Source organism: Nicotiana attenuata, chromosome 9 (genome assembly GCF_001879085.1).
Source record: "Nicotiana attenuata strain UT chromosome 9, NIATTr2, whole genome shotgun sequence".
Lineage (NCBI taxonomy): Eukaryota > Viridiplantae > Streptophyta > Magnoliopsida > Solanales > Solanaceae > Nicotiana > Nicotiana attenuata.
In genome coordinates this window covers 42,127,817-42,150,746 of record NC_031997.1, presented here as the reverse complement: position 1 = coordinate 42,150,746, position 22,930 = coordinate 42,127,817, and positions in this window count along the sequence as shown.

Below are 22,930 nucleotides of genomic sequence, written 5' to 3'. Positions count from 1 at the left end.
TATTGTTACTCGGTATGGTGGATTTTGACATTATTCTGGGCATGGACTGGTTGTCACCCCATTTTACTATTCTTGATTGTCACGCCAAGACCGTGACGCTGGCTATGCCAGGTATCCCGCGTGTTGAGTGGAGTGGTACTTTAGATCACACTCCCGGTAGAGTTATCTCTTTTCTTAAAGCTCAGCGCATGGTTGAGAAGAGGTGTGCCGCGTATTTGGCTTATAAGAGAGATGTTAGTGTTGATACCCCTTCTGTTGATTCTGTTCCAGTGGTACGAGATTATCCCGATGTATTTCCAGCTGATCTTCCAGGCATGCCGCCTGATAGAGACATTGATTTTGGCATTGATCTGTTGTCGGGCACTCAGCCCATTTCCATTCCTCCGTATCGTATGGCTTCTCCTGAGTTGAAGGAGTTGAAGGATCAGTTGCAGGAATTGCTTGGTAAGGGTTTTATTCGACCCACTATTTCACCGTGGGGTGCTCCTGTTTCGTTTGTGAAGAAAAAGGATGGTTCTATGCGCATGTGTATTGACTACCGCCAGTTGAACAAGGTTACAGTGAAGAACCGTTATCCTTTGCCTCGTATAGATGATCTGTTTGACCAGCTTCAGGGCGCACAGGTGTTTTCTAAGATTGACTTGCGCTCAGGTTACCATCAATTGAAGATTCGGGAGCCAGATATCCCGAAGACTGCCTTCAGGACTCGATATGGCCATTACGAGTTCCTTGTCATGTCATTTCGGCTGACCAATGCCCGTGCAGCTTTCATGCATTTGATGCACAGTGTGTTCAGGCCATATCTTGACTCGTTCGTGATTGTTTTTATTGATGATATTCTGGTGTATTCCCGGAGTAGGGAAGATCATGAGCAGCACCTGAGGACCGTGCTACGGACCTTGAGGGAATAAAATTTATATGCAAAGTTCTCAAAATGTGAGTTTTGGCTGAGTTCTGTGGCATTCTTAGGCCATATGATTTCTAGTGAGGGTATTCGGGTGGATTGGAGGAAGGTAGAGGCCGTGCAGAGTTGGCCCAGGCCGTCTTCAGCTATAGAGATTCGCAGTTTCCTTGGCTTGGCGGGTTACTACCGTTGTTTCGTGGAGGGATTTTCATCGATTGCTGCCCCTATGACTAGATTAACCCAGAAGGGTGCCCCATTTCAGTGGACAGAGGAGTGTGAGGCGAGCTTTCAGAAGCTCAAGACAGCTTTGACTACAGCCCCAATCTTGATTTTGCCTATCGGTTCGGGGTCTTATACTGTCTATTGTGACGTCTCGAGAGTTGTCCTTGGAGTAGTGTTGATGCAGGACGGTAGGGTGATTGCCTATGCGTCCAGACAATTCAAGATACATGAAAAGAATTACCCTGTCCACGACTTTGAGTTAGCTGCCATTGTTCATGCCTTGAAGATCTGGCGTTATTATTTATATGGAGTGCCTTGCGAGATCTATACTGATCATCGGAGTTTGCAGCACTTGCTCAAGCAAAAGGATCTCAATATGCGTCAGAGGAGGTGGTTAGAGCTGCTGAAGGATTATGACATCACTATCTTGTATCACCCGGGCAAGGCCAATATGGTGGCGGATGCCTTGAGTCGCCGGGCGGAGAGTTTGGGGAGTTTGGCATATCTACCAGCTTTAGAGAGGCCTATGGCGATGGATGTTCAGGCCTTAGCCAGCCAGTTCGTGAGATTGGATCTTTCAAAGCCCAGTCGGGTTCTAGCTTGTGTGGTTTCCCGGTCTTCCTTATTTGATTGTATCGGGGAGCAGCAGTATGAGGACCCTCATTTACTTGTCCTTAAGGACAAGATTCAGCGCGGAGATGCCAAGGATGTGACCATTGGAGATGATGGAGTATGGAGGATGCAGGGCCGGATTTGTGTGCCCAGTGTTGATGGTCTTCGAGAGATGATTCTAGCAGAGACCCATAGTTCGCAGTACTCCATCCATCCGGGTGCCGCGAAGATGTATCAGGACCTGAGGCAGCACTACTGGTGGAGGCGGATGAAGAAAGATATAGTTGGCTATGTGTTTAGATGCCTCAACTGCCAGCAGGTGAAGTATGAGCACCAGCGCCCGGGTGGGTTGCTCCAGCAGATAGAGATTCCGGAGTGGAAATGGGAGCGCATCACCATGGATTTTGTATCTGGACTTCCACAGACCTTGAAGAAATTTGATTCCATTTGGGTTATTATGGACCGGCTGACCAAGTCCGCTCATTTTATTCCTGTGTGTACCACTTATTCATCGTAGCGGTTCGCGGAGATTTATATCCGGGAGATCGTCCGTCTGCATGGTATTCCAGTTTCTATCATTTCGGACAGAGGTACTCAGTTTACATCGCGGTTCTGGAGAGCCGTGCAACAGGAGTTAGGTACTCGGGTGGAGTTGAGAACAGCATTTTACCCCCAGACGGACGGACAGTCCGAGCGCACTATTCAGATTCTTGAGGATATGCTCCGTGCGTGTGTGATTGAGTTTGGAGTGTCTTGGGATCATTTCTTGTCACTGGCGGAGTTTGCTTACAACAATAGTTATCAGACTAGCATTCAGATGACGCCGTATGAGGCTTTATATGGCAGGAGGTGTAGATCCCCGGTGGGTTGGTTTGAGCCGAGTGAGGCCAGGCTATTGGGCACAGAGTTAGTAGAGGATGCATTGGAGAAGGTTAAGACGATTCACGATAGACTCCGTACAGCCCAGTCCAGACAGAAGAGTTATGCGGACAGGAAGGTTCGTGATGTTTCATATATGGTTGGTGAGCGGGTTCCGCTTCGGGTCTCGCCTATGAAAGGCGTTATGAGGTTTGGGAAGAATGGAAAGTTGAGTCCGAGATTTATTGGCCCTTTTGAGATCTTGAGGCGAGTTGGAGAGGTTGCTTACGAGCTTGCCTTACCTCCCAGTTTGGCCGGAGTTCATCTGGTATTTCATGTTTCGATGCTCCGGAGGTATCACGGTGATCCGTCGCACGTGTTGGATTTCAGCTCAGTCCAGTTGGACAAGGATCTATCCTATGTTGAGGAGCCAGTGGCTATATTGTACAGGCAGATCAGGAAGTTGAGGTCAAAGAACATAGCTTCGGTGAAGGTTCAGTGGCGGGGTCAGCTGGCCGAGGAGGCGACTTGGGAGACCAAGCAGGATATGCACAGCAGTTACTCTCATCTTTTCACTACTTCAGGTATGTTCTCTATGCTCGTTCGAGGACGAATGAATGTTTATGTGTAGGAGGATGTGACGACCCGACCGGTCGTCTTAAGAATTTACGCCCCGATCCCCCATTAACTGCTTCCCCTAAGTTCATTTCTGCTATTTTGGTTTGCCGGGACGTTCGGTGTTGAGTTTCAGAGAGCTTTGGGACACTTAGTCCCTAAATGAGAACTTATGTGTCAAAAAGTGGTCCGTAGTCGGAACAGTGTGAAGACGACCTCGGAATGGAAATCCGATGGTTCCATTAGCTCCGTTAGGTGATTTCGGGGTTAGGAGCGTGTTCAGAATGTATTTTGGAAGTCCGTAGCTCAGTTAGGCTTGAAATGCCGAAGTTTGAATTTTATAAGTTTCCGCTCCGATAGTGAGTTTTTGATCCGAGGGTCGGATTGGAATACCGGAAGTTACAGTAGTTCCGTCATGTCATTTGGGATGTGTGTGCAAAATTTCAGGTCATTCGGACGAGGTTCGGGTAGGTTTTTGATCGAAAGCGTGTTTTGTTGGAATTTGAAGTTCTTAGGCTTGAATCTTTAATTAATTCGGGTTTCCAGCGTTGTTTTAGGTGTTTTTAAGATTGGTACAAGTTTGAATAAGGTATTAGATGATATTGGTGCTTTTGGTTGAGGTCCCGGGGGCCTCGGGATGATTTCGGGTGGTTAACGGAAGAATTTTAGAAGTTAAGAGGTAGCAGTTCTGCTGCTTCTGGTATCTTTCAGCTTCTGCGGCTTGGGAACCGCAGAAGCGGCCTTGGTCATCGCAGAAGCGAAATTTGGACTCCTCAGCTTTTCCGCAGGTGCGGAAGGTTTGACCGCAGATGCGGTTCGCACCAGCGAGATTTGTACCGCAGAAGCGAAACCTGGCCCATTAAGTGAAAACCGCAGAAGCGGCTTGGTTTCCGCAGAAGCAGGACCGCAGAAGCGGGACCGCAGAAGCGGTCCCTTGTCCGCAGAAGCGGAAATACCTGTTCAGAATAGGGAATTTCGAGGGTTGAGTTTCAAAAGTTGGAAAAATCAATTGAGAGCTTGGGAGAGGGCGATTTTGAGTGGGTTTTGAAGTGAAGATCATTGGGTAACGTTTTCTTAATCCCTTCTAGTTATATTTCATCATTTTGTAGTTAAATCCATCATTAAAATTCGAATTTGGGATTAAAATTTGAAGAATTTGGTTAAAACTTCTTAGGCCAATCTATTGGGTTTTGAGTGAGCATTTGACCTCCGATTTGGGAGATTTTTATATGGTTAGACTCGTGAGAGTACGAGAGTTCTGAAAATGTAAAAATTATTTGATTCCGAGGCGTTGGCCTGAAGGGCATTTTGGTCATTTCACCTAATTTCACGCCGTAGCTTTGAATTTAATAGCAAAACCAGGTGTTTGCGATGTTATTTACAATGTGTAATTGAATTGAATAGATTTGGGCCATTTGGAGTCGGATACTCGTGGCAAGAGCGTTGTTTCTAGTTGATATTGAGCCGGTTCGAGGTAAGTGGATTGTCTAACCTTGTGTGGGGGACCTTTCCCCTTAGGACATGATCTTAGAATATTTGAATGCCTCGTACGTGAGGTGACGAGTGCGTACTTGAGCTAATTGTTGAAAACTCGTTTCTACTTGAAGTATTTAAATTGAGATTTCATGTTTACTTGTTCATTTTAGACTGTAAGTTTATACTTGTGCTAGCTTAGAGACGCATGTTTAGCTGGCTTACTTGCTTATTTATTTAGTTGTACTATTTGTACTCTGTGAAGCATGTTAGGCTAGAATTTACTATTACTTGTCCTGATTTTAGCATTTATTCTGAGATTATGGGTTGTTGTTGTGTGTTTAATTTGGGACTACGGGACGGCTTCCCGGGGATCCCCTGTACCTTAGATATTCTGGATTAAGGGTGCGGGATACCAAGAGATCTCTAGCTCATGTGTTTCAATATATATTGGGATACAAAGAGATCCCCGGCTTACTTATTGAGGATACCCATAGATCCTCGTGATACCAAGAGATCCCCGACTTACTTATTGAGGATACCCAGAGATCCTCGGGATACCAAGAGATCCCCGACTTACTTATTGAGGATACCAAGAGATCCTCGGGATACCAAGAGATCCCCCGGCTATTATTCCTTGTTGAGGGCAGTTTTCCTTGTATCGTTACCTTTGCTTTCTATTACTGTTCTTCCTTATTTACTTAGTTTAGATTCTCGCTGTAGACTTTATTTAAACTGCTTCCGTTATCTCATCATTTATTATGTTTTATCTCAGTAGGGCCCTGACCTTCCTCGTCACTACCCAACCGAGGTTAGGCTTGGCACTTACTGAGTACCGCTGTGGTGTACTCATGCCTCTTCTGTGCATGTTTTTCATGTGCAGATCCAGGTACTTCCTCCCAGGCGTATCATCCTCGTGGTGGAGAGTCCTAGCAGAGACTTGAGGTATATCTGCTACGTCCGCAGACCAGGAGTCTCTACTCTATTCCGGCTTTAGCAGATAGTTCCTTTCTTTCCTTTCATGTTGTTTAGACATTCTGGTGTAGAGCACATTACTACATTCTATTAGCCTGTGTTTCCCGTGAGTTTCCGGGTTTTGGGATTTAGTTGTAGACTTCCGCATATTTTTGAGTTGTATAGGCCGAGTGGCCTTATATACAGTTGTTATTTCGTATGTTCAGTTTTAATGAATTATTCCGCAAACGTTAATTTGTTATTCTGCACTGTTAGGCTTACCTAGTTGTAGGAACTAGGTGCTATCACGACATGTTCATGGAGGGTGAACTGGGATCGTGACACAACCGTTTGAAAGAAAGTATCACTGTCTGTCTCGAATACAAGAGATAACAGAACGTAATAAAAGATAGAGGAGACGTCGAGCCTGCGGACGCCTGCAAGGCTACCTCGGGGTCTCGGTGGACTGAAGGCTGGCTCCCGAACTACTACTGCTGTCCCAGTGCTACCTCGGTATCTGCACAGAGTGCAAAGTGTAGTATCAGCACAACCGACCCTATGTACTGGTAAGTGCCTGGCCTAACCCCGGCGAGGTAGTTACGAGGCTAGGACCAGACTCCAGATAAACCTGTGCAGTTATATATATGCATACAGCATGAAAATAAACTAGAACAAATAATTAAAAGCTGGGGAGGGGAAAGCATGCTTCGGGGTATAACAGATAAAACAGAATCTCAAGACAATTATCAATAAACCAAAAGTTCAACTTCAATCAAGGATAAGGAAAACAAAGGCAATTTACACTTTCAGTTCACATCTAATTGCATGCGTGCAACCCGATCCCATTTCTCATGTCTTGTGGTAGGCGTACCACCCGATCCCATTTCATCATATCTCGTGGTAGGCGTACCACCCGATCCCATTTCATCATATCTCGTGGTAGGCGTACAACCCGATCCCATTTACAAGCCAACACAAAATCACAAGGAATCCCGGCAAGGGAACAAAGTAATATAATATCTTCTCGGCAAGGGAGCAACAATATCAATATAAACATCCCGGCAAGGGAGAATCAGCTATAACCAATCCTAACTCAACTCTTACTCAACTCAATTAGTACCAACACTCAGTCATAAATAAAATTCACGGAAATAAACTAAATCCTTGCTCAATATCGAGAATCATCAATTTAAGCATCTGAAGTGACATTTAAGAACACAGCATCTATCAATTCAAGACCCACGGTCATGCTCGACACCAATGTATAGATACTCGTCACCATGCCTATACGTCGTACTCAACAAGAAGCAATTAGCAAATAGGACACAACTCCTAATCCCTCAAGCTGAGGTTAGACCGGACACTTACCTCGATGCCACGAACGCAATTCACGTCTCAATTATCGCTTTGACCCTTGATTCCACCACCTCTTCGCTCGTATCTAGTCACAAGTTACTTAATTACATCAATAAATGCTAAATGTATCAACCCCAATGCATGAAAATGAGTTTTCTAAAGTTTTACTCAAAAAGTCAAAAATCGTTCCCGGGTCAAAACCCGAGGTTCGAACCAAAACCCGATTACCCATTCCCCCACAAAAACCTTTGATTTTAAGTTGATGTCATGTCAAAAGATGTTAAGGAGTGAAGAAAATAAGTTAGAAATCACTTACCAACGTTTTGGAGAAGAAAGGTTGTTTGAAAAATCGCCTCTTATGTCTTGGGCTTTTGAAAAATGAAAAATAACTGAAAATCCCGTCTATATATATACCTCTCAGGACCCCTGTGCGGACCGCACAAAACGGACTGTGGCCGCACGGCCCTTTTTGATCCTGTGCGGACCGCACAAAGTTGACTGCGGCCGCACAGCCCTCCACCGCGCACCGCATAAATTCGACCGCTAACCGCACTGACTCCCCCCTCCGCGGACGCACACGATTTCTCGCGGACCGCGCTAGCGGGTTCAGAGAGCTGAAATTGCTCTGAACCTGCAATATATGAGTTTTTAAGCCTAAGACCTCCCGGAACCTACCCGAAACTCACCCGAGCCCTCGGAACTCCAAACCAAATGTGCATACTAACTCAAAAACATCATACGAACTTATCCGTGTGATCAAATCACTAAAATAACCTTAATAACCATAAATCAAACGTCAAAATCAAGAACTTTTTCTCAAACTTCATCAAGTATCAAATTTAGCAATTTAGGTCCGAATCACGTCAAACGACGTCCGTTTTTCACCAAATTTCACGGAAACATCTTAAATCATATATAAGACCTGTACCGAGCGCCGGAACCAAAATACAGGCCCGATAATAACATGTTCTAATCAAATTTCATTTCAAATTTCCTTAAACAATTTCAAAAAACAATTTCTTTCAAAAATTCATTTCTCGGGCTTGGGACCTTGGAATTCGATTCCGAGCATACGCCCAAGTCCCATATTTTCCTACGGACCCTCCGGGACCATCAAATCATGGGTCCGGATCCGTTTACCCAAAGCGTTGACCGAGGTCAAATTTATTCATTTTATAGTCAAAACTTATCATTTTTTTTCAAAGATTTTCATATTTAAGCTTTCCGGCTACGCGTCCGGACTGCGCACGCAAATTGAGGTGACTCTAAATGAGGTTTTCAAGGCCTCGGAAGCACAGAATTAAATTACAAGTAAAAAAAGTTAAGGACAGGCAGTCCTTAACTTAGAGTAACAAGTTCAAAAGTTAAGGAAACTTGGTCCTAAACTTCAAGTTTCAAGTTCAAAAGTTAAGGACAGGCAGTCCTTAACTTTGAGTTACAAGTTCAAAAGTTAAGGACACTTGGTCCTGAACTTCAAGTTTCAAGTTCAGGACAGATGGTCCTGAACTTCAAGTTTCAAGTTCAAAAGTTCAGGACAGATGGTCTTGAACTTAGACTTACAAGTTCAAAAGTTAAGGACGCTTGGTCCTAAACATCAAGTTTCAAGTTCAAAAGTTAAGGAAGGCAGTCCTTAGCTTTGAGTTACAAGTTCAAAAGTTAAGGACAAAAGGTCCTGAACATTGACTAACTGAAATTAATGATATTACCTTGATATCATTCTGAATCTTTTTTCTGATACAGATATTTTCTGATTTATTCTAGTAACTTCAGCCTGCAGATCCTTTTTAAACTTCTCTAATAATCTCTGAATCAAAAATCATACAAACAAAGAAGTCTCTTAAGCGAAAAACAATCAAATAAAAAACATGCTATTCAAAGATAGAAAACCTACTTTAACAATTTCCTTAAGCATGACTTCATCAAATTGCGTGGAAGAAGGCATTGAGATTTGATCTTAAGAAATTGGCTTGTGCACACTAACAGGCTCTGTATCTTCTTCACAAGAAATAAGTGGTGCCACCTCGATCAATTTATACAACTATTATATAAAAAAAACATAAGTTTTCAGAACTAAAACACATAAACAAAAAAAATAGCTAGTAATTAGATTAACTTACATTTTTATTATGGAAGTATTTTTTACACAGTGTAACGATCCCACCGGTCGTTTTGAGTTTTTGCACTTTGCTCGCCAGTTCTTGGGCATGACTTGCCCCGTGTAGTATATTATGACTTATGCAAATTGTTGGTTTTGGTTTTTCGGGTAATCGGAACGAATTTGGAAGAATAGTTCTCAGTTTGAAGCTTGAAATTGAAAGGTTTGACCAAGTTTTGACTTATTGGTAAACGACCTCGGAATGCGGATTTTATGGCTCAGATAGCTTTGCTAGGTGATTTTGGACTTAGGAGTGTGTCCGGAATATTTTGGTGATGTCCGGTGTAGAATTAGGCTTGAATTGGCGAAAGTTAGTTTTCGGCGATTCCGGTTGGTAGGTGAGATTTTGATCCAGAGATCGGAATGGAATTCTGAGAGTTGCAGTAGCTTCGTTATGTTATTTGGGATGTGTGTATAAAATTTCAGGTCAATCGGACGTGATTTGGTTGGGTTTTTTATCAAAAGCGTACTTCGGGAGATTTTAGAAACTTAAGCTTGAATCCGATGTGTTTTGGGTGAATTGATGTTAAATGAGGTGTTTTGATGCTTGGAACAAGTTTGAATAAGGTATTGGGTTATGTTTGTGCTTTTGGTTGAGGTCCCGGGGGCCTCGGGGTGATTTAGGATGGTCAACGAGAGATTAGGAATTTTGTTGCAGCAGCTAATATTGCTGCTTCTGCTATTTTCGCATCTGCGGATTGGGGACGGCAGATGCGGGTGAATTATCGCAGAAGCGAAAATTGGTCAGGTGAGCAGATACCGCAAAAGCGGTCAAGAAGGCCGCATCTGCGAAGCCGCAGATGCGGAAGTTCAATCGCATATGCGATTTTGAGTTTTAAGTGAAGAACCGCAGAAGCGGAGGATTTGCCCGCATATGCGGTACCGCAGAAGCGGGTTTTTGGGCCGCAAATGCGGAAAGGCCTGGGCAGACCATATATGTTATTTTATTTCGCGATTTTGGGTCATTTTTCTCCATGGTTGATCACTTTGAGAGCTTCTTGGTGGAGATTAAAGAGGGATTCAAGGGAATCGATTGGAGGTAAGATTTTTGAACTTAAAACTCGTTTTTATTGTGAAATCCACCTAGAAATTCATGGAAACTAAGCCTAAAAATTGAAGAACTAGGGCTTGAGAAAATGGACTTTTGATTTGGGATTTGAAGGACCATTTGAGGTCCGATTTGAGAATTTTTGATATGTATGAACTCGTGGGGAGATGAGGAATCTACTGATGTGAAAAATTCTGAGTTTCGAGAAGTGGGCCCGGGGCTCGGGTTTTGGAAGTTTCGGGATTTGTGCCCGTTATTGATTGTTTTCGCTTGGGCTTTGTTCCCTTAGCATAATGTGATGTATTCGTTCTGATTTTGGATAGATTCAACGAGCGTGGAGGCCGATTTGAGGGGCAAAGGCGTCGCGAGCTAGAGATTTCGCCGGTTCGAGGTGAGTAATGATTGTAAATGATATCCTGAGGGTTTGAAACCCCGGATTTGCACATCGTAGTGCTATATTGAGGTGACTTGTACACCGGAAAGCGAGTGTGGGGTAGAGCACTATTGGGGATTGTGACTTGGTCCGTCCCGATTGATGAATTTGCCGTGTATTTGACTAAAACTTACTTGTTATCATCATGATTTGGGTTGATTGCCATATTTGGGCTCCATGCCAATTACTTGGACCCTTCGAGGAGTTTTTATCACTGTTTCCTCACTGTCTTACTTATACTTGAACTCAGTCATGTCGATATTTTCTGCTTTACAAACTCAGCCACATATATTAAGATTTGAAACTTAAATGATATTTCTAAACGATGTTTTGGGCTGAGTACTACTGTTTTACTAATGCCGAGGGGCTTGTGATGATTTCCAGAATGAGTGAGGCCGAGGGCCATATGTGAGGATATGCTGTGTGATATGAGGCCGAGGGCCTGAGATACATTTATATGCCACGAGGTGGCTTGAGTGATGTGAGGCCGAGCGCTGAGTGATGTGAGGCCGAGTGCCGAGAAATGATGCCACGATATGGCTTGATATTGCGCTTGGGCCGTAAGGGGCCCCTCCCGGAGTCTGCACACCCCCATTGAGCGTCGTCGACGATATATGGATCGGGCTGCACGCTGCAGCGATATATGGATCGGGCTGCACGCCGCAGCGGTTACTATATGATACTATTCTGAGAGTGATCTGAGGGAGAGAGCCCAAGGGGCTGAGAGTGTTCTGAGAGTGAGCCCGAGGGGCTGGTACTGTTCTGAGATATTGCCCGAGGGGCGAACCTTTATGTGTTCATCTTTCATATTTACTTGTCATTTTACCTGTTATACTGTCGTAATTGTGCCCGAGGGGCGAATTTTCTGTGCTTATCGGCACTAACTGTTTTGCAATCATTGCGTAACTGTTGAAAAGTCATTTTCAAAGAGGTTTAAAATGAGCTAAGATATTGTCTAAAGATTTCACAGCTTCACTGTTTTTCTCAAAGGGTTTTTTTTCACTGCTCCTATACAGCATGATGGTTTGCTTTACGTGATTGCTTACTGCTCAGTTGTTATTAACCTTTATTACTCACTGAGTTGGAGTACTCACTTTACTTCATGCACCTTGTGTGCAGATGCAGGTATTTATACACCCGGTAGCGGGTTTTTGGCTGATTGGAGGCAGGGTTATTGGAGTTTAGCGAGGTGGCTGTCAGCGTTCGTAGCATCGCTTTTCTCTGTTTTTGTTCATCAGTCCTGTTTTGTATATTCCAGACTTTGTAGTTATATTTATACTTTAATAGATGCTCATGACTTATGACACCCTGGTTTGGGCTGTGTTAGGATGGTGCTACTATTATTATGTATGTTTTCGCGAATTTATTGCTAGTAAATCATGCTCTAAAAAAACTATTTATGGTAATTAACTGCTTAAGAGGTGTGCTGTATTGGTCTGGCTGACCTTGTCTTCACGAGAGGCAACATCACGACTGGGTTCGGGGTTAGGGTCGTGACAAGTTGGTATCAGAGCCTAGGTTATATACGTCTCACGAGTCACGAGCAGGTTTAGTAGAGTCTCGCGGATGGGTACGGAGACGTCTATATTTATCCTCGAGAGGGTGCAGAACCTTTAGGAAAAGCTTTACATTCTTGAAATTCTTATAGTGCATCCTTTATTCAGGTTGAAAAGTAACTCTTGAAATTCCTTCCACGTGTTCGTATGCGCACATGAGCGCTCAGTATCATATGTGCATCGATGGCTTGTGATTCCCTGATTGAGGGGCGAGATGTGATCTCTATGTGCTGATGTTTGGCCAGTCTGGAGGACTTGAGGCCGGATTTTTGTCTATAGCTTGAGCACCGAGGTGCTGATTGTGTGAGCACGTGTTTCTGGACCTACATGCTCTGTTGTGTCCCTATTAAGGGAAGTAATGACCGGATAACTATGTGATGAGTGTGATGTGATTGCGAGATGTATTCGTATGATTTGGAAGCAACGAGAAGGGTCTGCTGGAGGATAGAAAAATTATTAGTTGCTTGATTTCCGTTTTGATTCGAGTTCTAGCCCCGAGTTATGGGCGTGTGATGAATCCTTTCATGTTTCCTAGTTGGGAGTGAAGTAAATTTCATGATACGGTATGAGTTCAGACTCAGGAGGACTAAGTTACTGCGTAATGGTTATGACGGTGGAAGGTATATATATATACATATATATAAATGTTAGCTTAAGGCGAAGCAGGTGGGTTATCTCCTGCGAAGCGTTATGAGGTTGTGTGATCCTTATGTTGTCGGTTAGAAGATCTCAATTACAAGTGAAATGTGTGTGTTGCAATTTGGATTTGAGCTGCTTAAGGGAATGAGTTTAATTGTTACGAGAGTAGATGCGAGATTTGCAGAAGATATGAAATACCAGATGGTCGGTGTTCCACGAGCTTATGAAGGATTGAGTTAATCTCACTATGGTATTATGGCAGCAATTAAGTATATGCATGATGGGTTACGGTATGTGTTTGATCTATGGCTTCGAGCCAAGTGGGGGAGTTTGCTATTAATTAGCTGATTGTACGGTTATGTGCTATGTTAGTTCCAGTTTGAAGCGTACTGGTGGATCAGTTATGGCTTATGGAGATTGAGACCGAGGATGTCTCGAGTAAAGGAAAATTTTTTTGACAAAGGTTATAGGATGCTTCATAGGTGTTTGAGAATCATGGAATGTCTTGAGTTGTTATTGATAAAGAATGCTCAGTGCATAGGAAAAGGGAGTGGCTTGGTGGCATCAAGGTAAGGTTATATGCTGCGGTGTCAGGAATGCCAATGAGGCGCAGGTTGTTTGCTTCTTTTGATCGGGCTAATTGCAGTTTGGGTAGAGTGGATGACTACAGAGAATGGTTCTAATGCGTTCTGGGTTTTACATGTAACAAGTGGAAATTTGCAAGTTGTACCTGTGGCTAGAAACTGAGTTTTCATTGGAAGATGTCAAGGCTTGTGGTATTTTCTATAAATTGTGGGATTCCATGTATCACTATCAGGAAGATAAAGGTAACGGAATTAGATTCGTAGGAAGTCTCTTCAGAGTAAGTATTTTGAAGGTGGTGCTTTTAGGGATACTTAAGAGAGTATTCAGCGGGTTATGAGCCTTATACGATACGACTTTATGCTTGGGTCCCGTGTGGTAAGTCTGGGTTGAGGAATTGTGATGTTATAGCAAGAAGGAGAATCAAGTTGAAGGTAAATCAGAAGTAAACTCAGATAGATGGTATAGCTTGGTAGTGGGTCGGATCGGTATGGTAAGTATAGGATTTGCTCTTTGGATGCTTACGGGGTAATAAGTCTCTGCAGGTGTTTTGCGGAAATTCTTTTGGGTTTTAGTGACATGCGTAGCTCGGTTGAGTTAGAAGGATTCAGTCCTGATGAATTAGTGTTGTGCAAATGGAATTTGGGAGTTCTTGGCTAGGGGAATGCATAGTTGCTTGCGGTTCGGAAGGGATATGAAGTTCTCGTGGTTATCCTAGGATGGTATGGGTTATGCGGTATATTGTAAATGAGGGAGAATTGCGTGTGTAAGGCGGCTGTTTGGTTCTGAAAGGAAGGTCATAAAATTCTTAGAAAACACGAACATTTTTAGATGATTAGAGGAATGATCTTCAGATGATTAAGGAAATGGTGTTGCTAATTGGAGTGATTTGACGAGGGTATATGTTTTAGGAAAGGCAATGTGATTGAGTTGATGGTACCTCGGTAGTATTGCGGCGCTTTCTTGTTAGATCGACTGCTGATATTCGAGTTGCTTGGTGGCACAGGGGAAGTTTAGAGTATGTTTCGTGGAATGATTAGGCATCTGAGGTGTGGTATGCATTCGGACGGCGGAATTGGGATCAGGTATATTGATTCATGTGCCATATGGATTTGGAGACATGGAAGTTCTCACATTCAGGCTATGTTGTGGCTGGGAGTCGTGTGTATCGGCACTGTGTAGTGACTATCAGGGTTTGGAGACCCGAGCGGGTCTTTTGTGCTTGGTATGTTAGATTTTGGATGTGATATTGGGTTCGGACTGGTGGTCTCCGTGTTTTGTCATTCTAGACTATTGCGCTAAGACGGCGCTGTTGGCTATGCCATAAATGCCACGGATCGAGTGGCGAGGTTCGACGAATTATGTTCTTAGTTGGGTGGTTTTATATTTCGAAGGCCCAGCGGATGGCTGGGAAGGATTGTTTTTCTTATTTTGGGCTCTCGTGATGGATGTCAGTGCAGAGGCTTCCCATATTAATTCAGTTCCGGTGGTGAGGGACTTTTCGAATGTGTTTCTTGTGGCCAGGCATGTTGCCAGGAAAGATTGTTGATTTAGGTATTGATTTGATGTCGGACACCATATCGTAAGGCACCGGTAGGTTAAAGGAGTTGCAGGAACAACTTCAGAGTTTCCTTGATAAGGGGTCCATTGGCAGGCCAATGTGGAAGTGTGTTCTAGTTGAGTCGGCTTGGTTGGCGCCGGATGGCATTATTGAGGGATGTGTTGATTCGATTGTTTTTGAGCTTATTAATAATCTGGGGAGTTCTATGAGTTACCTTTCTGTGTTGCGTAGTGTATTTATTTGCTTCACCGTGGGTGTGATGATTTGCTTTGGTTCAAGACATCAAAATTGTGCGTGGTTGTCGATTTCGTGCATTGTGACTTGAGGCGTTTCATGTGGAGCAGTATTTGGATAGGATGACGCATTGCAGCGAAGTTATGTGGAGGTACGACCTTGCGAGTTAGATTCATGTGATCTGTTTCTATGATGTGAGACGGGGTCTCAGCCTTGTGTTGTGGTGGTACTAGTGAGCTTGCGGTACAACTCTTTCATTTGAGCCACTTTCATGATTTGAGTATGTTCGGGTTGTGTCTTATTGGTGCGCGGATGACGCGAGTTACGACTTTAGTCTGCATTGAGGTGTCATGTCACCAGAGTAGTTGTGTTGGATTGGATGAGATCATTGGGATCTAGAATGAATACAAACGGATTCGATTTCAGTATGTTGGAAGGATTATATCGTTGTTCGGCTCAGAAATTTGCTATGGTCTTTGTCAAAGGAGAAGTGGCTTCATGAATGGTTGACCTGAGGAATAGTTATGGCTTGCTGTGTGTTTTATTTATATCTGGTAGTATACGAAGGTGTTGGGATGAGACTTTAGTTGATAAGAGGTTTTCTATCGGTATTCAGTTGTTGTGTGCAGCTGCTGTGAATGGAAGTCATCGCACATGTGTTTGAGTTATGTGGTAAATCATATAATTGCACCTGAGGTTGCAGGCATGGGTTATTACAGCTGGTTCGGGCCTACTTAGAGTATAGGTGTGAGGTTTTGATCGTATTGATGGTTTCAGAAGTGAAAATATGGTTCTATGGTTTATGGGCTAGATTGGGCTATGTAATTTCAGTACAATGTGTTATCGGACCTATATGAGTCAAGGTGACGTGGGATCACCCCCGGGTATATGCATGGTAAGGTTATTCAGCAATTGGTCGACTTTTGGAACAACTCTAGGCACGTTCGAGGACGAACGTATGTTTAAGTGGGGGAGGATGTAACAACTCGACCGGTCATTTTGAGTTTTTGCACTTTGCTCGCCAGTTCTTGGGCATGACTTGCCCCGTGTAGTATATTATGACTTATGCAAATTGTTGGTTTTGGTTTTCCGGGTAATCAGAACGAATTTGGAAGAATAGTTCTCAGTTTGAAGCTTGAAATTGAAAGGTTTGACCAAGTTTTGACTTATTGGTAAATGACCTCGGAATGCGGATTTTATGGCTCGGATAGCTTCGTTAGGTAATTTTGGACTTAGGAGTGTGTCCGAAATATTTTGGTGATGTCCAGTGTAGAATTAGGCTTGAATTGGCGAAAGTTAGTTTTCGGCGATTCCGGTTGGTAGGTGAGATTTTGATCCAAGGGTCGGAATGGAATTTCGAGAGTTGCAGTAGCTTCGTTATGTCATTTGGGATGTGTGTTAAAGTTTCAGGTCATTCGGACGAGATTTGGTTGGGTTTTTGATCAAAAGCGTATTTCGGGAGATTTTAGAAACTTAAGCTTGAATCCGATGTGTTTTGGGTGAATTGATGTTAAATGAGGTGTTTTGATGATTGGAACAAGTTTGAATAAGGTATTGGGTTATGTTTGTGCTTTTGGTTGAGTTCCCGGGGGCCTCGGGGTGATTTAGGGTGGTCAACGGAGAGATTAGGAATTTTGTTGTAGCAGCTAATATTGCTGCTTCTGGTATTTTCGCATCTGCGGATTGGGGACCGCAGATGCGGCGCCGCAGATGCGGGTGAATTATCGCAGAAGCGAAAATTGGTTAGGTGAGCAGATACCGCAGAAGCGGTCAAGAAGGCCGCATTTGCGGCTTCGGGGAAGTTCAATTGCAGATGCGATTTTGAGTTTTAAGTGAAGAACCGCAGAAGCGGAGGATTTGACCGCATATGCGGTACCGCAAAAGCGGGGTTTGGGCCGCAGATGCGGAAAGGCCTGGGCTGACCATATATGTTATTTCATTCCGCGATTTTGGGTCATTTTCCCTCCATGGTTGATCATTTTGAGAGCTTCTTGGTGGAGATTAAAGAGGGATTCAAGGGAATCGATTGGAGGTAAGATTTTTGAACATAAAACTCGTTTTTATTGTGAAATCCACCTAGAAATTCATGGAAACTAAGCCTAAAAATTGAAGAACTAGGGCTTGAGAAAATGGACTTTTGATTTTTGATTTGAAGGACCGTTTCAGGTCGGATTTGAGAATCTTTGATATGTATGAACTCGTGGGGTGATGAGGAATCTATTGATGTGAAAAATTCTGAGTTTCGAGAAGTGGGACCGGGGCTCGGACTTTGGAAATTTCGGGATTTGTGCCCGTTATTGATTGTTTTCGCTTGGCCTTTGTTCCCTTAGCATAATGTGATGTATTCGTTTTGATTTTGGATAGATTTGACGCACGTGGAGGCCGACTTGAGGGGCAAAGGCATCGCGAGCTAGAGATTTTGCCGGTTCGAGGTGAGTATTGATTTTAAATGATATCCTGAGGGTTTGAAACCCCGGATTTGCACATTGTAGTGCTATATTGAGGTGACTTGCACGCCGGAAAGCGAGCGTGGGGTAGAGTACCGTTGGGGATTGTGACTTGGTCCGTCCCGATTGATGAATTTGTCATGTATTTGACTATAACTTACTTGTTATCATCATGATTTGGGCTTATTGCCATATTTGGGCTCCGTGCCAATTACTTGGACCCTTCGGGGAGTTTTTATCACTGTTTCCTCACTGTCTTACTTATAGTTGAACTCAGTCCCGTCGATATTTTCTGCATTACAAACTCAGCCACCTATATTCAGATTTGAAACTTAAATGATATTTCTAAATGATGTTTTTGGCTGAGAACTACTGTTTTACTAATGCCGAGGGGCTTGCGATGATTTTCGGATTGAGTGAGGCCGAGGGCCATATGTGAGGATATGCCGAGTGATATGAGGCCGAGGGCCTGAGATACATTTATATGCCACGAGGTGGCTTGAGTGATGTGAGGCCGAGTGTCGAGTAATGATGCCACGATGTGGCTTGATATTGCGCTTGGGCCGTAAGGGGCCCCTCCCGGAGTCAGCACACCCCCAGTAAGCGCCGTCTACGATATATGGATCGGGCTGCACGCCGCAGCGATATATGGATCGGGCTGCACGCCGCAGCGGTTACTATATGATACTATTCTGAGAGTGATTTGAGGGAGAGAGCCCCGAGGGGCTGAGAGTGTTCTGAGAGTGAGCACGAGGGGCTGGTACTGTTCTGAGATATTGCCCGAGGGGCGAACCTTTATGTGTTCATCTTTCATATTTACTTGTCATTTTACCTGTTATACTGTGGTAATTGTGCCCGAGGGGCGGATTTTCTGTGCTTATCGGCACTAACTATTTTGCAATCATTGCATAACTGTTGAAAAGTCATTTTCTAAGAGGTTTAAACTGAGCTAAGATATTTTCTAAAGATTTCACAGCTTCACCATTTTTCTTAAAGGGTTCTTTTTTCACTGCTCCTATATAGCATTATTGTTTGCTTTATGTGATTTCTTACTGCTCAGTTGTTATCTACCTTTATTACTCAATGAGTTGGAGTACTCACTTTACTCCCTGCACCTTGTGTGCAGATGCAGGTATTTATACACCTGTAGCGGGTTTTTGGCTGATTGGAGGCAGGGTTATCGGAGTTTAGCGAGGTGGCTGTCAGCGTTCGTAGCACCGCTTTTCTCCCTTTTCGTTCATCAGCCCCGTTTTGTATATTCCAGACCTTGTAGTTATCTTTATACTTTAACAGATGCTCATGACTTGTGACACCCCGGTTTGGGCTGTGTTGGGATGGTGCTACTATTATTATCTATGTTTCCGCGAATTTATTGCTATTAAATCATGCTCTAAAAAAAAACTTTTTATGGTAATTAACTGCTTAAGAGGTGTGCTGTATTGGTCTGGCTGGACTTGTCTTAACGAGAGGCGCCATCACGACCGGGTTCGGGGTTAGGGTCGTGACACACAAAGAATCATATTGTGGAGATTTCATATCCGAATAACATAACATTCGAGGAAAACCATATTCTCGGAAGTTCACAAATTATTTTTCCTGGAAAATAGGCAATACTTCCATAATCCGAACACAAAAAGCAAAAGGAAAGCCAAGTATAGTGTAGTTATCCTTGTCTTTATCTTTGCCTTTCTCTTTCTCATTCTCATTGGGCTTCAAACAACTCTTCAATGATTTTAATAACGTTTCACAACAAAGAGAGCCCCAGTTGAAAGAAGAGCAGAGTTCATCATCATCTACAATTTTTATTATCTGCTCGGACACATTCCTATTCTTTTGCTTCCCCATCAAAACAGATTCAACAAAATAAGTTGTTGCCAACTTCACAGCATCATCATCACTGCCTACAAATGATGCAGCTGTACCATCTGGGTCACTAGTAATAAAATTAAACAAATCACCCAACTCAACTCTATCCTTTCCGGGGAAATAGACTTTCGAAAGCCTATTCTCTTTTTCATGCAAACCTTTGATGTCCAGTGAAAATGAACAGTTCAAACCAGTAATTATATGAAATGCTTCACGTGTAAACTTAATTTCATGGTCAAAAACCTTGAATGTCATCGAATTAGGGTCATTATTTACAATTTCTAAGAGCAATACACAGTGAATAAGTTTACCACAGAACTTCACACTTTCTAATCGGAGAAAGTTTCCGAAAATACCATCCCTCAACTTCTTCCACTGCCTGTTCGACAAAAAACTTTTTATTGTTTCCTTATACTGTAAATATCCTTTCCAATAGCTCATTAAATTATGCCAAACATCAAAGTCGAACACACGATCTCCTTCCATTAGCACACTACAAGGAAGGAAAAAGAACATAAAAGATTAGAACTAAAAGAATAGGACTTACGGTTACAATTGAAAAGTTCAGGACACTTGGTCCTTAACTTCAAGTTTCAAGTTAAAAAGTTAAGGACAGGCAGTCCTTAACTTAAAATTTCAAGTTCAAAATTTAAGGACAATAGGTCCTGAACTTCAACTTTCAAGTTCAAAAGTTAAGGACGTTTGGTCCTTAACTTCAACTTTCAAGTTAAAAAGTTAAGGACAGGCAGTCCTTAACTTAAAATTTCAAGTTCAAAAGTTAAGGACAATAGGCCCTAAACTTCAACTTTCAAGTTCAAAAGTTAAGGACACTTGGTCCTTAACTTCAAGTTTCAAGTTAAAAAGTTAAGGCAGGCAGTCCTTAACTTATAGTTTCATTTGAAAAGTTAAAGACACTTGGTCCTGAACTTCAAGTTTCAAGTTCAAAAGTAAAGGACACTTGGTCCTTAACTTTGAATTCACAGTTCAAAAGTTAAGGACACTTAGTCCTGAACTTTGACTTACAAGTTCAAAAGTTAAAGACACTTGGTCCTTAACTTAGAGTTACAAGTTAAAAAGTTAAGGACAGGCAGTCCTTAACTTGTAGTTTCAAGTTGAAAAGTTAAGGACACTTGGTCCTTAACTTTGAATTCCAATTTCAAAAGTTAAGGACACTTGGTCCTTAACTTCAAGTTTCAAGTTCAAAAGTAAAGGACACTTGGTCCTTAACTTTGAATTCCAAGTTCAAAAGTTAAGGACACTCAGTCCTTAACTTTGAGTTCCAAGTTCAAAAGTTAAGGATACTTGGTCCTTGACTTTTATGAACACAGTTAACTAAAAATTCATAAACGCAGTTAGCTTATGAATTCGTACGACTATTTTTATGAAATGTCCTTACATAATCAAATATATTGATTAAACCACAAACACATTTCAATTCCAAAAATTTCTGAATAACTTCCTCACAAAAATCCGCTCCTTATTCGACACTGAATCAACTTATAATCATTATTTTTGAAATTTCACACATACTTGATGCCAAACACAACATTGATCGCGATTACACATGTACAAACACAAAAATGCATAAAAGCAAAAAAAAAAAAAAAGATACCAGTTCGATCGTCAATGCAGAGAAGATGACAAAGGAGAAAGATTAAGTGCGGCTGGTTTGCATGCAAGGACGCTACAGATACTGAGGAGCACGCGAAAGTTGCCCCAGAAATTTTCGCTCTCAAATTTTCTCTTTGAACGAATAAAACAAGGGTTTGGGAATATAAGAATTGAAGAAAGGATAAAACTGTCTTTTCAAAATTATTTTAATAGACTAGTGGCTATTTTTGTTCAGCATTAGAATTAGTGGATAAAAAATAAACACTACCTTACTTAGTGGCCACCCCACGCCATTTTTACATTTGTATGCGATAAAATGTTATCTGGATTTGGGCTTCCTCATTCCAGCCCATTCACTTGTCATGATTAAATATGCCAATACTAATAGGTTAATGACAATCTGTGTATTATACTAAATACTAAATATTTAATAGGTCATGAATTATGGGGTTGCAGCTGTTTTCTTATTTAATTAGCTACGCATGATAAATGCACAATAAAATTGGCGAATGGCAAATTGATTTAGATCCTATTATATGGTAACTGATGGCTGCAACCGACAAAACTTTTTTATTCAAACCAAAAAAAAAAACTAAACTCTTCATTCAACATTAATGTAAAAGAACGTAAACAATATAAATATTATATTATAAATGAGATAATGCATGTGAGTGAGAGGAATGCATTTGTTTGTCCTACTTTGTACCTTTATAAATAGGGAACTTTTGACCCTATGAAAAGATACCAAGAAAAGAAATAACAAAATCATTCTCCCTCATATTTATTTTGTCTCAATTAGTATATTGTTCTATTTTGCTCTCATTTCATAATACATTATCAGCACGAGGTTCAAACCAACTAAGGTAATCTGCTTCATCCGAGTTTTATCTTCTTCCTAAAAGAGGTAGTCCATTTTTTTCCGATTCAGGTCTACATTCATATGTTTATAACGTTTCTATTAAGATCTTCGTTAACCTGCAATTTAATTAACATATGCATAACTTGTTTTGAATATGATTATAATAATTGCATTTGTATGAAAACAATAAGTTTCGGTTAAATTGTTATTTCATTATATAAATTACGAAGAAGTTTAATCCTACACATATATATGTCACGACCCTAAACCCGGACCCGGTCGTGATGGCGCCTCTCGTGAAGACAAGGCCAGCCGACACTTACCCATTTTAGTTTTAAGCAGTTATCAATGAGAATTAAGTCTAAAACATGATAAATAATCCAACATTTAAGCAGTCAACAGTACAAATATGCGAAAGAACAACCCAACAGCGGTGTCACTAGTCATGAGCATCTAAAATCCGGAATAATCAAGGAAAAGTCTACAGAGTTCAATACACAACTGAAGCAAGGAGAAATAAGATAAGGAAGAAGCCTGGGCTGCGAACGACGGCAGCTACCTAGAGAATCTTCGGATTCGCCTGAGCTGGAAAGGTCAACAATCGGGAGCGGGACCAGATGCTCCTGAATCTGCACACAGGATGCAGGGAAGTAAAGTGAGTACTCTAACTCAGTGAGTAATAATAATAAATAAACGACTGAGAGATATGAAAACACGTAAGGCACATTACAGGCTATAATGAAGCAGTAAAACCAATAAAGACATGTAAAATCATTTAAGTTCAGTTGAAACCTCAGGAAATACCTTTTCAACAATTAAGCAGGTAATTGACTGACAAATAAGAAAGAGAAACTCATAAAGGTTCGCCCCTCGGGAACAATGTCAACAAATCCGCCCCTCGGGCAATATCTCAGAACAATACCAGCCCCTCGGGCTACATCTCAC